This window comes from Stenella coeruleoalba (genome assembly GCF_951394435.1).
Source record: "Stenella coeruleoalba genome assembly, chromosome: 6".
Taxonomy (NCBI): Eukaryota; Metazoa; Chordata; class Mammalia; order Artiodactyla; family Delphinidae; genus Stenella; species Stenella coeruleoalba.
In genome coordinates this window covers 76,409,630-76,428,499 of record NC_137151.1, presented here as the reverse complement: position 1 = coordinate 76,428,499, position 18,870 = coordinate 76,409,630, and the positions used below count along the sequence as shown (strand labels likewise).

Here is an 18,870-nt window from a genome sequence, read left to right as displayed (position 1 = left end):
AAGGATACAGTGGGTTTCTGGCTGGAAATAAAGATACAGTGTGTCTTGGTGCCAAGAAAACAGATATGTTCAATTGAACAAACATGAACTTGGTCTCATTAACTTCATGATATAAATCACTGTGACAACCATTCAGTCATTCATGAAACATTTATTGGAGGTCCACTCTGTGTTAATCCCTGAAGATAAAGTAAGTAAGATATGGGATTTGCCTAATACGGATCGGGTTTGTAACTGATCGATTTTATTTAATGTCTTGTGTTTTATTTGTGGAAAAGATATATATTCATCCTGGAAATGTTTTTTATAAACCAATGTATGCCAAGAATTTTTTAAAATTTTAGTAGTTTTTAGTTATAAATTACACTGATTCTCATACATCACTCCTATTTACTTTATGAAAACTGTGTCTTTCTATGTTGTCCTTTCTATGACCCACAGCATATTTTGTTGATTATTTATATTTTCTTCAAAGTCTTACAGATTATTATTGTATTTCATAGCATTTCTTTTGATCCTAGGAAAAAAATATTTGTAATTACCAACAAATACTAAGATTTAAATGTAAAAACTCTCCATGTCTATGTATATAAGCTGAATTTTAGAAGAATTAGAAGAAAAATGTGGATATTCCAACTATGGGGTTTTGCTTTGATTCATAAATTGTTTTCCCCTCAACCATTACAAACTACAGATGCTACAGATGTGACCAAACACTGAGCGTTAAGCAACTAAAACTGTTCAAGCATGATTCCTGCTTTGTTACCTTTCAAAACCTGTAACAATCCTCTACTCATCAATAATCTTCTGCAATGACAGATTTTCTGACCATTTCCAGGTGCATTTGAGGAGCCAGAATATAATATTTCTATATTAATGACAATGATTAAAGCACTAACTTAAATTATAATTTGTTTAGGAAATATTTGAAATATGTAAAGACTACCAATAATCTTATTTATTATGCTAGCTAGTTAAATACCTAATTTTTTAATTGCTAATCACATTGATTTTAAATACCAAAGATTTGGTCATTCATTTACATATTCATTAAAAACATTTTACAACATCCTCAAAAATTAAGTAATATCCCTACTACTTCAATGCTAGCCACTGAGTGTACAGTGGTAAGTAAATAGAGTCCAGACACTCACGGAGCTTCTAGTCTGAGGCTGTATTATTCAGCCTTGGGTGCTTGTTAGAAGTACAGATGTCTGGGCCTTTGTTCAGAAGATATGGGATTTGGACTAGGAAACTGCATTTTTTAAAAAATCATCCCAGGAGATTTTGAAGCACATTCTCAAGTCTCCTTTTGATGGCTAGTCTTTGAGAGTAGATCTTTTGAAATGTTTATCAGATCATCATTCTTCTACTTAAAACCATCCAACAGCTGCCTGTTGAGTTTAAAAATTTCCAAACTGCTTAGCACAGCCCCTGCCTTCTTCTTTAACCTCCTTTGGCCAAGCTTTTCCTAATTGGTGAAACCGATTTTACTGGCTTGCTCTGTTCCTGAAAGCCAGCAACCTCATACTGTGCTCAGGGCCTCTGCCTTTACTATTCCCTCTGCTTGGAATCCACTTCCTCTATATTTTCTCATCATTCAGACCTTGACTCAAACACCACCTCCTCATTGGCTTTTCTAGTCCACTCTTACCCTGGGATTCTCTACCAAATGCTTCCTGCAATTGCCTGATATGACACATCTGAGCAACGTGTAAAATAATGGATTTATAGGACTCACTCCACATGTCATCAATCTCCAAGCCCAGGAATCTGCATTTTTGACAAGGCACGTAGGTGAGTCTTATTATCAGGCAAATCTGGAAAACCGCACTATCAAATGTTCTAATTATCATTTTCACAGACGCTATCACTGTCAGAAAGGAGCTTTGTCTGGGTGAGAGCAGGAACTTTAGGTTATTCCATTCTCTGCTCCCAGGACTTGTACATGGTCTGGGCACCTTGTAGAAATGGCTTAATAACTGTTTCTTGACTGAATGGATGAAACACAGGTCTAGGGGAATCTCCCCATCTGGTGTTTACATGGAAATAATCGGCACTATTTTTAGGGTTTAGCTATTGTTGTTAAAGATGGAGTTTAATTTTTAAAGGTTGATGTCAAGTGATTTCAACCTTCCTTGAGCCACAAAAGTATCTGTAGTTTGACACCAAAATAAAAATCTGAAATTTTTATTGTTCTTCCAATGGCTATGCTGATCCTCGAGTGATCTCCAAGGAAACTCAGTCTTAGATTTGATGGTTGTTCAAAACGAAGTGATCACTGACATCCAACTGAAGTGTCAGAATACCTAAGTAGTTATATTTTTAGGCTGAATTATAGAGGTTAAAAAAATGAGAAATATATGATAGCTAGAATACAGTTAGTTGCAAAGAAAAAGAAATCTACGCATACAGATACTGGTTTAGAAGATTTCCATAACAGGATGTTTTTGTCTACTATAGCCAAGTAACCCCTTTAAACCTTTCATCTGGTTGTTTATGACTCATACCCATAAGGCCCCAAAGACCAGCTCCTCTCAGACAAAGAAGATTATCAGTGGAACAGACAAGTTTTTCTCAGTGTGAACTTGCACTGCATATGCGCCCTTCATTGTTGTAACAACATGAGCACACCTGAGAGAGGGAGAGGGGAACAGGCAACTATTTGTGATAGTTGGTGCACCCGAACTACAGTGCAAAACACATGTTGTTTTGCTCGCTATCTTGGTCAAATATTTGATATCCTTAATGAACACTCAGAAGAATCTCTCAACTCCCAAAGGGACTATAACTTCTGAATTCCCTCTGGTTAATCATATTGAAGAAGTTCAATAATTATTTGTTAGTTAATGAAACAGTCTTAACTGATTGAACAAAGTGTTTTCTTTAAGTTAAGTAAAAAACATTTTTCTACTATCTTTACTCCCTAGCTTAATATTACTAATAAGCATAAGATGACACTTGATAATGCTTTCAAATCTCCTATAGAACCTGATTAAGGCAAAAGAAGTAAACAAACAAACAAAAGCAAAACTAAACACAAACACACACAAAGAATTCAAACAGCTCAGCTATTTTGTTAAAATTCATGATTTTCAGTTTGTTTTCTCTCTTTTCTCAGAAGAGATGTTGATGTTAGTTTGAAAGATATTACTTACTCATCAAAATTGTGGCCCAATATAATATCTCTATTAAGTTGAATCTTAAAGCCCTCCTAGACACTTCGGATCTAGCTTCTTTTTAGAAGTCTCTATAGCGATTTGAGGCTTATTTGTTAAATGTGAGAGAGGAAACAGTAACATAAATTAATAAACAGACACACAAAATATTAGTATATGATTTCAAAAGATTACACTGAAAATAATCTTGGCCCTACACAGATTTAGTAGCACCTATCGATTAGGGAGGAACACGGTGAATGACTAAAAGGTCTGAGAAGGTAGATTTTGGAGTCAGAAAGTTTTCTGTTTTATCACTCACTACTGATTTTCTGCCGTCATCTTGGGAAGAAGCTTAGTTTTCTTACGCCTCAGTTTCCTAATCTGTAAAATGGGGATACGACTTAATTCCTGAGGATTTTCTGAAAATTTAATTAGATAGTGTTTATTAAACTGCTCAGGAGGGGCCTGGTATAGAAAAGGGCTCAGGAAATTGGTGCCATTATTTAAATTAGTTTAAAATTCTATGAATTCTCCACCTTCATTTTGGGAAGGCAGTATATATTCCATATCACGTAAGTTGAATATAAACACACATGCATACTAGCTTTATATATTACAGTTATAATGTATGTATACCTATATATGAAGTTTGTATAAAAATGAGTCTGTCTGTAGCCCTAGACAGCTCTGTATATGTGTGTATTTTGGAAAAGTAGATAGTTGCATCAAGTTCATTAAAATTGAAATTCATTTTAGGGCTAAGAATTAACATTTTATTTTCTCTCTAAAATGTCACACAACTCTGGATAATTTTCTACAGTTACTTATAATGTGATAAAATGTTATTTACTGATATTATTATGCCTCAATTTACACATATATTAAAACTGAAATTTATTTTAGGGCTAAAAATTAACACTATTTTTTCTCTAAAATGTCACACCACTTTGGATAATTTTCTACAGTTACTTATACTGTGATAAAATGTTATTTACCGATATTATTATGCCTCAATTTACATTACATATATTATTTTGTATATATAAAAAAACATTTTAAAATAAGAAGAATATAATAGACTAATAAAATAAGATTATTTAACTTGTATAAATAGGTTGAAACTTACAGCATAGTACGACAAGGGTTATATTGATAACAGAATATGATTTATCATGAGGTGCTCTGTTTAAAAAAGCAAAACCAAACAAAAAATAATTTAGGAGAAAGTGATGAAGTAGTTGTTAGATTTTTAATCAACTATTTTTTTTTAATCAGCCTTTGCTTCTGAGGCTTCTACTTGTTAATGATTATAGTTCCAACTATGTTAGCTTAGTGGACATTCACAGTACTAGAATCTGCATATCACTGTGGGAAGGGAGTGGAAGTTACATTTTCCTAGTCTTCACCTATTTCAGTCAATCAATCAACATTTATTAAATATTCATCCACAAATATACCAACTATATGCCAAGTACTGCTCTAGCCAACCATGAAAAGATAGAAAAGGTCCTTACTCTTGTTAAATGTATATTCTAGTCAAAGGAGATGGGCACTATAGAAGTAAGGAAATAAACTAGGTGAAAATCCAACAGTGATGTAACCATTATGTTGAATGAATGAATGAATTCTGTTGCTCTAGTCATAATGTGGGTGATCTATATTCCTCTAGTTGGCCACTTAAATGTTCTCTCTCAGTTACTAAGAATCTAGAAGCTCAACTCCTCTTAGGATCACTTTTCCCCTATGCATAGCCCTCTCTGGTAGGATTTAAAAGGGCTCTTGGCTGGGGCTTTCTCTTGTGCCCATCATCTGGTCAAGAGGTAGCACTCGTGTGTCCTTTGTCATGGTAAATTCTGGGAGTCTAGGCTGTTTTCAACTCCGCGTCTTCTTCCTGCTTGTCTCAGAGCATCCAGTCTTCTTCCTTCAGACATTTCTGGGTGTGAGTCTGTATCCCACAGTTTAAGGGGACATAGGTCAAGATCACTGAGTAGTCTTACCAAAGTCTCTGCAGCAGGCACAAAAGAGGGGGATATACCCCCCTTTCCTCTTTACTGTAGAGATTTTGGGGGAGCAGCACACCAGCAATTCTCTCTGAAAAAATAATTTTTAATCTTCAATATCTCTTTTGCCTCTTCCAAACAATTTTATAGACTGTAAGTTGGTGGTTAACCAAGAGTTGCAAGACCAAGCTATCAACTCCCTTGAAAAGTCCTGTGTAGGAAGCCTAGCACCTCACTTCAGAATACTGAAGTATTCTTCACCTGTCCTTTTTGAACTCAGCTAAAACTTAGGTAAAGAGTCCCAGTTTAAGGTCTTGTAACTATAATGAGTGCACTGCACTACTTACAGTTAATAAAGTTAACTTGATTATTATTTTAGTTAAAATTTCAAATTATATTTATTATTATTTTAGTTAAAATAAAGTTATGTGACAGAATCAGTGGACAGCTCCTTCAGAGTGGATGGTTCAGGAAGGCTTCTGACAGAAAAGGATGAGCCATGAAAATATCAGGGAAGAGATAGCATTTTGAACAGAGAAAAGAGCTGGTGAGGAAGATCCTAAGGGAGGAAAAAATGGCTTGAGAATGATCACAGAACAGACAGCCGGCGAGCACGGGTGGAGCATGTGGGTGAGGGGGAGAGATAAAGTCAGAGAAGTGGTCAGGGGCCAGGACTTTCGTGCTCCGTAAACCAGAGAAAGAAGGTTTTTCCGTTGATGGATTGGAAGGGGGAGAAAAAGAGGAATCAAAGCTAACTCCTCAATATCACCAAGTGAGTCCAGGCTAGTCATAGAAACAAAGGAAAAGTAGAAAAGCAAGGTCCTGCCCTTTTATGAGAAGGAGTCATGTGGCTTGACATCAGGCCAAGACTTTTCAGTTCATGCTAGTAAACTTTTGCACAACATATGGCTACCGGATTATCAGGTTCAAATGTTCCCTTTTTTTTTTTTAAACTCACCTCTTTTTTTTAAGTAGGAGATGGAGCAATCTGCTCTCTTTTTATTTTAATTAGTTTATTTATTTTTGGCTGCATTGGGTCTTCGTTGCTGCGTGTGGGCTTTCTCTAGTTGTGGCGAGCGGGGGCTACTCTTTGTTGCGGTGCGTGCCCTTCTCATTGCGGTGGCTTCTCTTGTGGTGGAGCACCGGCTCTAGGCATGTGGGCTTCAGCAGTTGTGGCTCAGGGGCTCTAGTTGTGGCACATGGGCTTAGTTGCTCTGCGGCATGTGGGATCCTCCTGGACCAGGGCTCAAACCCGTGTCCCCTGCCTTGGCAGGCGGATTCCTAACCACTGCGCCACCAAGGAAGTCCCAAATGTTGACTTTTTGAAAATTAAACATATTATTCAGTCATTTAAAGGGTCTAAATTCATGCCATTTCCTGGGCTCCTTCCTTTGCCACCATAACAGCTGTTCTGGGTAAGAGTCTGCCTTATTATCTGCTTGAATTTCAGCCTTGATTCAGAATGTAAGGGGTTACAGAGTCCTCTGTGCTTTAAAATGACCTAAAATTGTGTAACAGTCAACAAATGACTCAGAGGAAAGTAAGGAATTTCACTCTAGACTCTCAAGAGTTGGGAGCTCAGATGCGGGCTGTGAGCATTCTCGGAGGAGCTATGCTTTCTCCAAAGCTGCACCTCTTGACAAGAAATGTCAGTAAGAGGATTATGAATGTCTATCTATATTCAGTAATGTGAGCTGAAGGCAAGGTTATGGAGGAAAGCCATGGAGATAAAGGAATTGAGTTAAATTTGCACTAAGAAATGAAAGTGTGACGAGTAAAGAAGTCATAAGATTTCATGAGTTCAAGAGAGAATCTTTATTTTCTCCTAGTTTGCCAGAAAGTGGCCAAAGGAGGAATCTGGGAAGTTCATGGGACCTGGAGAAGAGATGGAAAGCAGAAATATTAGATGCTGAAACACTCTTTTGGGGCAGGGTGGTTAACAGCATGGGCTCTAGAGCTAAATCGCCTGGGTTAAGCCTATTTTCTCTCTGAGAAGTTGTGTGCCCAGCAAGTCATTCATCTCTCTGTGCCTCAATTTCTTAACCTATGAACGGGAATGATAATGCTCTGGAATTCCTAGCGTTGTAAGCATTCAATGAGTGCGTACGTATGGAGCATTTAGCACATGGCCCGCACTGCGGGAACAGGATTAAACACAGGTAATCAGGGACTCTTGGGATCATACCGAGGGGGTTTCCCCAAGTAAACCTGCAAAAACGAGACTAGTGGACAGGATCCAGTTCCGTTTTCTTTGACAGGTGTTATCAGTATAGGCAATCTATACAGGTGACCTGTGTAGGTGATCTATATAGAACTAGCGTTTCTGAGATGGAATGCAATCAGAAGCGAGGCTCACACATGGTAATGGATGATAAAATGAAAGGCTCAAATAGGATTATGTTAACCTAGGAGCACAGGGACACACAGAAAAGAGAAGGAACTGCACGGCGAGATGGTCTTAGATAGCCTGGTGAAAGCAAGCAGGAGAGGAGCCACAGGCTGAAAGAAGAGTCAGATGGGCAGGTTCAGGGTAAGGAGAAGAGAAAGGGTGTGAAATCATTCAAAATGCAGATGCTAAGGCAGTGACCATACTAAATAAGTAAATAGATAAGTGGGTAGATGGCTAGATAAAAGATCTAATTCTTTTAGGAGCTGCTGCTAAGTGAAATGAATCAGTTTTGGCTACAGATGTAAACACGGGAGGAAAAGAGAAACGATGTGTTGAAACTGACAGATTGCTCACTTCAAAAAGATGAACTGTGTTATAGTGTCACCCACTGAGAGAGAAACCAGACCCTGGGGAAGTCAGTTCTATCTGTTCTCAAAGAATTCATTGGGATCTGAAGGGTTAATGTGGGAAAGGGTGTTATTAGTGACAGGAGGCTTCAGTACTCTTCCTAATACCCGAGGCACAGACCAAACACGCTGCTCCAAGCATAAGGCTAAGATGGTAAATTTGAAAGAAATAGCTGAGTTGTGTCTGCCACATCTTTGTGGGCTCCGTTTAAACTGATTCAAGTGAGAAATCCTGGCTGATCAGCTTTCACAGCTGCTTTGCTATGGGGAGCAGCTGCTGTTAATGCCACGTGAAATACTCACATGGGATGCCAACAGGCAGAGTGTGATTCAGGGCAGGGTACAGACTCAGGGGGCAGAAACTGGTAAACACAGTGGGAAATGGTATTTCATGCTTCTGAATGGATGCCTTTCTTAATTTATTTTAATTTTGTTATTTTTTAAATTGAGGTAGAAGTGATATATATTAGTTTCAGGGGTACAACATGATGATTCGATATTTATAGATATTAAAATAAGTCTAGTTACCATTGTCACTATATATAGCTACAGAATTGTTTTTCTTCTGATGAGAACTTTTTTTTTTTTTTTTTTTGCGGTACGCGGGCCTCTCACTGTTGTGGCCTCTCCCGTTGCGGAGCACAGGCTCTGGACGCGCAGGCTCAGCGGCCATGGCTCACGGGTCCAGCTGCTCCGCGGCATGTGGGATCTTCCCAGACCGGGGCACGAACCCGTATCCCCTGCATCGGCAGGCGGACTCTCAACCATTGCGCCACCAGGGAAGCCCTGATGAGAACTTTTAAGACCTACTCTCTTAGCACCTTTCAAATATGCACTACAGTATTATTACCTATAGTCACCATGCTGCACATTACATCATCAGGACATTGATTTTATACCTGGAAGTTTGTGCCTTTCGACTCCCTTCTCCCATTTTGACCACCTGTACCCACCCCCTACCTCTGGCAGCCACCTATCTGTTCTCACCTATCTATGAGCTTGGTTTTGTTTGTTTGTTGTTTGTTTGTTTTTAAGATTCCATATATAAGAGAGATCATACAGTATTTGTCTTTCTCTCTATGGCTTGTTTCACTTAGCATAATACCCTCAAGGTTGAATGGGTACCTTTTTTAAAAGTCAAGAGTAGAGAAGCAGAGGTGATGGAATTATTCTGTCAGGCACTTTGTCAACAAGTAACAAGACATATCAGGCTTGCCTGACTCTCTGCTTGCTTCCACTAGGCATGAGTTTTCAGGATTATTTAAGTTCTAGTATGTAGTCGGGTATAGGTAAAGCAATGTCATGAATACAACTACATTTAGCAAAATAGGATTCGCAATGCAACCAAGGACAAGAGAGAACTATAGGAAGGAGCCAGAGAAAGGTTGGCCACTGTTGAAATTATCACTGTGAGGCTCTCAGTTGTTATCAAGATGGCTGATAATTTCAAGATCTCTGGATTCCCCACCCAGGCACTTGAAGCCAGAACTGGGTTTAGGAGTGGAGAGGAATTTAAAAGAAAAGGGGGAACTGGGTGATAGTGGAACTGGAACTAACTACTGTGAGTCTAGGGAGGCGGAATATTCAATAAGGACAGGAAAAGAGATAAGGGAAGATCAAAACATCATATCTAAGCTGCAGGTGGAGAGAAAAATCTAGGATCAGAAGTGATGGATCTGTCATTGGGAGGAAGAGCATAGGCAGCAGGATGGGAGAGCTGGTGAGGGATGGCCTGACGGATTAGGGAGCCTAGTAACGTCTTCAGGGCCAAGGGAAGGTGGAGAGAGGGTTCTGGAACAGCTGTAGCTAAACCCATGGCTGAAGAAAGTTCATTATGGGTATATCACGGTTTGGGATTTGTCTTGAGAAAAGTCAGACCGGAAAGACAGTCAGGAAAGAGCCATCAATAATTCCTAAGACAGCAAGATCAAGAGGCAAAGATAAGATGAAAAATCAAGAAGCCAGCTCATTTTTAAAAGAATTATATCCTGGGATTTAAATTTATGCTTACTGAACTACAAAGAATTTTAAAAGTTAGCAAAGCTTTCAAAACTTCTAGTGGGTGTAATCTAGATTTTCTTTACCTCCCCATAAACAATTATATAAGGGGTAATTTAAAATACACATTCAGAGCAGACTTGAATATTAATGTATTATAGGAAACAATTTGGCGAGCGGGAAACAGACTTTCTCTTTATTGGAGCATCTTTAGCTTTATGAAACATTCTAATTTCTTTTTAAAAGACTCTGGAGGAAATACAGGCTACTTTGCAAACTGAGTCAAGATAATCTGAGTCTGAAAAGTATGAGGAAAGGGGTAGACATGGAGCGTGTACCCTAGAGGACCATAACCCCAGGCTTGTCCAGGTTTCCAAGTTCAGTTCAAACAGGTCCTGGGCAGCCTGAGGCCAGATCTGCCTGCCAGGGGAAGGAAAGAAAAGTGAAATGGAACATAGGAAAGTTAAAATTACATTATAAACGGATCAGAAAATCCTCCTGTTTTGCTTAGAATGTAATATCAAATCCTGATGCAATATCAAGGACTCTGTCTCCTAAGCATAAAGAACCATTTCTGAGGGCTTCCCTGGTGGCGCAGTGGTTGAGAGTCTGCCTGCCGATGCAGGGGACGCGGGTTCGTGCCCCGGTCCGGGAAGATCCCACATGCCGCGGAGCAGCTGGGCCCGTGAGCCACGGCCGCTGAGCCTGTGCATCTGGAGCCTGTGCTCCGCAACGGGAGAGGCCACAACAGTGAGAGGCATGCGTACTGCAAAAAAAAAAAAAAAAAAGAAAAAAAAAAAAGAACCATTTCTGAGCAATCCCATCCCATCAGGCATAGCACAAAACCTGACATGGAATTCAGTCCCTACCCTCTGATTTTGTGATCTACATAATAAATCCCTGAGTCCTCAAATCAAAATCTGTAACATGATTCATGAATACTAAATTTTAAGACACTGGCAAATATTACTTTCTACAGTATCAGAAATCTGTAGAACATTTTTAAGACCCCTGTGAAATGTATTATCTTGGTCATCTGGAAAAACAAGATGCTTCGACAATAAGAACCACATACTGTTTACTCAAAATATCATCCTGACCCAGGTTAAGAAGACTTTCCATAAAAATTCAGTGTCAAACTGGCAAAAAAACCAAAGGATAACCAAAGCTCAGTTGTATGTTAAAGACACTGAATTATTGACTTCCTGAAGGGATTTTTCATAGAGAAGACTTACAGATGACTGGAGAATTCTTGTTCACGTTAATTGAAAGGGTGCATAGATGTTTTCTTCAAGCAAGCACAACACCCAAACTCATTTAACAACAGGGGAGCATGTTATTTTCTCTAAAAGTGCCAGAATGTAAGCTTAGTTACTAGAGAGAGGAGATTGCATAAAGGATTGTTAAAGATGCAGAAAACATTTTGGGAAGACTGCTCAAAATGAACACTGTGAATCAGAACTGTTACATTTCAGATGCTTTCTTCTCACTATCATTCACTATATTGTTCCTTTATACCAACTTTTGTTGATAATTATATCAACTTTCACTGAGTTTTGTTGATACTAGTATTTCATAATGTCTACCGGTTTATTTTTATCGTTTTTCCCAACACTCCCATGTACACAATGTGGGTATCTTCCATTCTGGAAAGAATTACCTAAAACAGTGCTTCTCAAACTATCTACACTGAAGGACCAGCTTTTTTTTTTTCTTTTGCGGTACACGGGCCTCCCACTGCCGCGGCCCCTCCTGCTGCGGAGCACAGCCTCCGGACACACAGGCTCAGAAGCCACGGCTCACGGGCCCAGCGCTCTGCGGCATGTGGGATCCTCCCGGACCGGGGCACGAACCCGTGTCCCCTGCATTGGCAGGCGGACTCCCAACCACTGCGCCACCAGGGAAGCCCATGGACCAGCTTTTTTGATGTTTTGTTTTCGTTCTCAATCTATTGTGAATCCTATCACACAACAATGGAAATGAAGTACTGGCAAAATGAAATTAATACAACAAAAGTGTAGAGACATAAGTCACATTTTTATTATTAAATTACTTAGTTATATTGTTGTGTCAAGTTGCTTCAAAGGTTTTTAAATGCTGACTCCAAATGTTTCCATTTATCTCATTATACACCAGTAACAGTTCTTGGATTGGCAGTGGTCCATGGTTCACAACTTGAGTAGCACTGACCTGGAGGGTTCAGATTAACCAAAACTATCATGGTCACCCATAGTCCCGAGAGACATCGAATTATAGAGATCCTACTCTATATAGTATACAGAAATAAACAATGGCTTTTATTTATCGAGCATGCTTTTACTTCCCAAAGTGTTTACATGTTCACACTCCCATTTATCTTCAGGCAGACCACGTGACAGGTAGGTGAAAGTTCATTACTTTATCAGCAAGAGACCAACATATCTTCATCATGGAAATGCACACACTTAGGTGCACATGTTTTAGCCTACTATTTTCTAGTACTACACTATAAAAATCTGGATAGAACACACCCTACTCAAACCACACAGGTCCCTGCGTTACTTATCTTTTCACAAAACATTTACTGAGTGCTCAAATGCGCCATGCACTGTGCTTGGCCTCATGTGAGTAATCTGAGAGGCGAATAAGATGTTTCTTACACTCCAAGAGGGCAGATGATACAGTCAGTTTAGTGCAAGGCATAATGTGACAGAGGTAATATAAGTACTAAACCAAGTGCCCTAAGAGTGGAGAGGAAGGAGAGGTCAGTTTTGCCTGGAGAAAGTAGCATTGGGGTTTGGTCTTGATGTAGTTGTGGGAATTGCTGAAATGGATTTTTGACGAGGAGGTAGCATAACACGAACAAAGTGATAGAATTATGAAAAGACATGGAGAATCTAGAAGCCTGTTCTTCCTAGCTCCGACTTTGGTTATGTGAGGATGGCCTTTGGGGAATAAAGCTGGGAAAGAAGGTATATGCTAAATCATGGGAAAGTGAGTCTGGATCCCTTTTCCTTCCCACAAGTATGAGGGCACTGCTGAGTGGAGCCTCTCAGCTCTCAACCCTACTCACTTTGACTTAAGCCTTAATCACCGTCCCCAGAAGGCAAGCTTAACCATACAAAAGTTAGCAAAGGATAGATATTAGAGAAGATATGATGGGGAAATTTAAAAAAGAGAATTACATCACACAATACACAACAAAACTTAACAGAAGTCCTGATTAAACATTTACATCCTTTTCAATGACTCACCAAGTTTCTTACTGGCTACCAAGACAGTTTATCTCTCTTTTAACTTCTCCTTCTCTCTCTCAGACCAATTAAAAGTCTCTCTTCTTATGTAATCTTGTATTACCATAGTCCTCATCCCATTCCATAAACGAGGGACTATCATTAATATCATCTCCCTTAGAATCTATACAGGGAAAATATAAATAACATTCAGATCTCTTTCTTTTTCTCTAACTTGATTGGAGACACACAGATATTTATTAGATGGTGGTTGGCACTGAAATCGTCATGTGGTATAAGGGCTGGGGGACCAGTGGCAAGAAGAGGAAGCTGCTTCAGAGTGAAGAAGCAGAGAGAAAAACAAGGATGACAGAAAACACAAGGTGCTTGAGACAGACAGAAAGAATAACCGCTGAACATGACCTTCAGATCCACTTTTAGCTCCAGATCTACTTGGACTCTTTTCCTTAGATACATATACAGTGGTCCTTTATAGCCTTACAGAACATCTCTTTTAATTGAATTTAGCTCAGTGAGTTTTTTATTATGAAGATGCACCACACTTCCTACTTGATTGTAAAGGAAGAGAAAAATAATTGCATCAATCACCTTTAAAAAATGTCCAAGTCACACATAGAATAAAAGAGACCGAGGGCTTCCCTGGTAGCGCACAGTGGTGGAGAGTCCGCCTGCCCATGCAGGGGACACGGGTTCGTGCCCCGGTCCGGGAAGATCCCACATGCCGCGGAGCGGCTGGGCCCGTGAGCCATGGCCGCTGAGCCTGCGCGTCTGGAGCCTGTGCTCGGCAACGGGAGAGGCCACAGCAGTGAGAGGCCCACGTACCGGGGGAAAAAAGAAAAGAAAAAAAGAGACCGGGTATTAACTGTGTTAAGCATACTCTAGGCTGATCTTTCTCTCCTTTGTTTTAATGAAGCAGAGGCTGGGCAAATACAGGTTTTTGTTTGTTTGTTTGTTTTTTGGCCATGCCATGCAGCATGCAGAATCTTAGTTCCCTGGACCAGGGATTGAACCCGCACCTCCTGCAGTGGAAGTGTGGAGTCTTAACCACCGGACCAACAGGGGAGTCCCACAAATATAGTTTTAAGTTGCAAATTTTAGAAGTTATATTTTCTAATAAGAGGAAACTGATGAAGGAAGAGGAAATACTCTGGGAATAATGGCATCGGCATGGTGGAGACACGTACTGCTTTCAAGCTCCCTACAATTCCCTCATTTTATGACACAGAATGGTGAAGAAAACCTAATTAAAAATGTAATAGTTATATTAATTCAGACGTGAATTTAGAACTAAAGTAAAAGGGATTATTTTCTTCTCAAATGAAGTAAAAATGTAAACCTGACAGGTATATGATAAAATCACAGAATCTCAACCCTGCAAATGGTCGTAGGCTTTTCAGGCTGAAGTATGGGAGATGCTCTGTGTACTCGGGATAGAGATTCTTCCCATCAGCCATACTATAACATCATCTGTATTGTCACCTTTGGCCATGAAGGACAGCAATAAATATAGTGCTCTCAGGAAAGCTTAGTCAGGGTTCATGGACATACCGTCAAGAGAAGAGGTAAAGTCACTAGCATGGGACAGAACAGGCTCTAGGTTTCATAACACTGTATTTTATGATAAAAAGGGTTGGTAGCTAATAAAATTCAGTGATTATGACATTATTTCCCCAACCATACTTAAGGTAATACCAAGGTTACCCAAAGCAGATATTTTAATGAATTCTTAAAGACCAGAAGGCATTTTTAGATTTCCCAGCTGTAAGAGTTCTAAAATATAACGGTTAACATTCAACTCAACAGAACAGTAAAGCAAAAGTGTTTATTGCTGGTGACATTCCAGGGAACACTTAAAATTGCTTTATGGCCTTTGGTAATGGGAGTGGACAGCAGTGTAACAATACATAATAAGGTGAGTTTAGTTTTATGTCCTGAGAACGATCTGCTTTACCCTTATGTTCAATTCTTTAAACTGTTCCTGATTTAAGTAATTTCAAAAAATAGCTGGCCAAGTGACAGTTCTAACCACTGCAGCAAATGGACTACGTGGTAGTGTTGAAGTCTACCCCTGAGCACTATTATCTTAGACTTCTAGGGAATTTAGCGCACGTGAAGGTGTCTAATGAAACAAAATAGGCTATTGTGGAAATGAAGGAGTGTAACTTGCAAGGCTAGGGCAAAAGTCATTAAGGCTTCACTTTAACCTTTGATTATTCATTCTGAGGGGAGTCAACTGCCATGCCATGAAAAGCAGCCCTGTGGAGAGTCCCCTGTGCTGAATAACTGAGGCCTCCTGCTAACAGCCAGCAAGGAACTGGGTCCTCTTGCCTACAGCCCAGTGAATGCCCCAACACCTTGACCATCACCTCATAAGGCACCTGGGGCCAGAACCACCTCATATAAGCCATTCTTGAATTGCTGACCCACAGAAACTGTGTGAGACAATACATGCTTATTGCTGTTTTAAGATGCTAAATTTGGGGGCACTTTGTTATGCAGCATTAGATAACTAACAAGATAAAGAATACCATGATCAAGCCATCCTTAATAGGGAATCCCATTTACCATTGCTCAGATATAGCTATGTTTTCTCTTCTCTTGTCTGAAACTTCTGTTACATGGAACTGAACTGAAATCTAACAAAACGTATACCTCTTGCTTCTGCTTTTTACTGAGCCCAACCATCGTACCTCCTATCTGACAAAGTGTTTACTGTCACTTACTCCAGACAATGAAAGAGTTATAGGCTTTTAACAAAAGCAGACTCTGTAGCCAAGAGAAATAGTACCTTCCAACGGCAGGCTGGTTTGAGAAGATGTGATGTGAAGTTCTGAATTCCATATGTTAAATGAACTACTGTTTCTCCTGTTCCCCTTCCGTTTCTAAAAGGGTCTCAAAGCAGCTGCCACCTCTAAGCTCTACCTTCATGTGAGATTTTATAGTTTTCCTGGGCCCCTAATTGAGTCCATGGTAAATTCATAGTTATTGTTATAGTTGTTATTTAATGCTTTTTTTAAAATAACAACTTCAAAAATACAGTTTAGGTATTCTTCTTTTTAATTAACTTTCTCCTCATGTCAGTAGAAGCAGGTTGCATTAAATAGTGCCTTGAAACATTAATCCAGCTTCTTACCTTCACTCAGAGGATTTGTTGGGAAGATTTCCAAGAGGCTGCTATTCTCTCAGATTAGGGCACAAAGGGCTAGTGGAAAGATCATGGAGATGGGAGGGAGAATTCAGTTCATTTTCTATATTTACTCACATATTCTCACTTTTTAATTTCTCAATTATTTTCTCATCACCCACGGAAGTTTCTTATTAGGTCTTGGGTACGCATGTTGAAAATTAATTTGGTTTCCACTGTGTTCTGCTATGTCAGCATTTCCATAATTACACCCCACCATTGGCTGTCTCCCAGATGATTGCTAAAATTATATGTCATGGGATTTAACCACAGACCAGATCACAGTGTTTTTTAATCTTCACTAGAATTCCTTCCAAATAACTAAAGAGCTAATCATCCTAACTCTTTAATTAATTTATTTATTTTTGGTCCCTAGTCTGGGCCTTTTTAAGTACTTCTCTTGAACACAAGTTCCTTTATCTTTTCAATTTTCAAGCTGCTTTTGGTTCATCATTTTGGGGAAAAGGAAGAGGGCTTGTGTTTCTCCATAACCCCAACAGAAGAGGATCCACGAGCCAGTTTCACTAATAATTTGCAGGATGTTCTGATGCACAGAGACATTATTTACCATATAATAAACTCATTGAATACCTACTTTTGTGCCTACCTAAATCTCACACTATCACTTCTTGATTCTAGCTCAGGAACCATGTTTTTTAGTACCCACATCACAAACAATCCAGATGAAAGCAAATACTGCTAGTGATATAAACTAAATTTACCAGGAAGGCTAACTTCTAGTTCTGGTTCTAAATTTCTAACCATGACATGGGTGAGTCTCATCACACTTCAGGTGCCAGCCATGCCATTTGTAAGACAGGAAGGTTGGAATAAATGACCAAAGGTCACTTCCAGTTCTACAGGCTTAGAGCCTCTGTAACACTGACGGCAGCTCAAGATGCCCACACTTAACTGTGGGCACATGTTCCCCCAGCCACTTGGTCTTGGTGTTCATGCTCTCTGGGCCAGCAGTTCTGCCTATACCTTTTCTTTGCTCTGTCCCTGCAAACCATATATATATATTTTTGGGGGGGCGGGGGTTGGTTTGGATTTGGTTTTGGATTCCCCATCTTTATTTCTCCCTCTAAAGTCTCAATGAGGGAAAGGGAACATGATAGAGATTTGCTGCCTCTTGATGTGAATTATGCTCTTCTAGATTCTTTAGAAAATAGACCTGAAAAAGGCCTTGTCACCCAGTTATTCTTTATGTGTATATCAGTTCTTTCTGGAATGTTCTCTTTTCATTATTTGGTTGTTTATTGATTTTAGGTCTCCCCCACCAGGATGTACTCTCCGTAAAAATAGCCATCCGTGTGCCCTATTCCCTGCTTCAGCCCCAGCACCTAGGCCATTGTCAGACAAAACAATAATTGTGGTTGTTTGTATCAACCTATATACTCAATATGCTAAATTAATCAATTGAACCAGAATCCCTTCCAAGGAAATCTGGCTTTTGAGGGAAGTATGCCCCCAAAGACATCAGAACTATTTAGAAATAGCAGTGGTTCAGAAAACACTTAATGTAGTCACGTTAAGTAGTCCCCAGTGTGATATGAGGCAGAAAATCGAAAAGAAAGAAAACATTCCTAGACAGAGGAGTGTCTAGTAAACCTTCTCTAAATAGTTTGCAGCTGTGTGGCATGTGGTTTGACTGGATAAACAAACTTAACAAGCACATTTGGGTTGGAGAATCCTGACTATAACTGTACTTTACATCTCTTTCTGTGGTCAGACACAAGGTAAAAATCGTAGGGGTGCTATTCTGCATAACTGTGTCATCTTAGGTTACGGAAATCCCGCATTAATTTGAGTTCTATAAATACAGAATTTACGAATCTAAAGCTGACTTCGTTTTTTAAGTAGGTGCTGTTTCTGAGAAGAAATATTAAATGAAAGGGAGGGCATATAAATGAAATTTTGAAAACTTAAAATTCATGACTTAAGGACTTGTTCTGCTTTGTCATTTGGTTTAAAAGAAAGAATGAACTCTTCCAAGTTCAGTAATAAATTGTGTATTTGCCTGGTGTTTTGAAACCTCACTGCTTATTTATTAATTAAAAAGTCCCTTGAGACCATTATGCAAGGGGATACAAATGTAAAAGATTAAAAGGATTGATAAAAGCTCAATTATTTGTATTCCTTTTATATAAACCTAAAATTTAAAGATATGACTCACCGAAAAATTATGTCACAGAATTTTGTTTTTCCATAAAAAGAAAAATAATTATTCTGAAGTGTCTAATTTACAAAACTGCTATGTCAAAGTGAGGATGTTTTGAGGTTCGTTATCTCATAATAAGCAAATATAAGTCACAAATTATGACAATGCTATCAGTACAGTGGCACTATTAGTGTTTCTATTTCTGTAACTAAAATTTTAGTTCAGAAATTATTACAAGCAGAAGTTTAGGAATATATTTTAATGTTTCTTCTAGTACTTTATAAAAAAAAGTTTATAGATATTTGATTGAATGGATTTGGCAGTCAACATGCTTTTT

The 18,870-nt window shown here is 39.1% G+C and overlaps 1 protein-coding gene across 7 annotated transcripts in view; it reads right to left on the bottom strand.

Annotated features, from left to right (window-relative positions):
• ITGA4 (integrin subunit alpha 4) overlaps window positions 1–18,870 on the bottom strand; it is a 463,364-nt gene that overhangs the window by 113,535 nt on the left and 330,959 nt on the right. For 5 of the 7 annotated variants that reach the window (XM_079924112.1, XM_079924113.1, XM_079924114.1 and 2 more), the window contains one exon: window positions 16,322–16,390. The exons of the other annotated variants lie outside the window; for them this stretch is intronic. The gene's annotated coding sequence lies outside the window, so the exon portion shown is untranslated. The remainder of the gene's footprint in view (window positions 1–16,321; window positions 16,391–18,870) is intronic. 7 annotated transcript variants of the gene reach the window in all.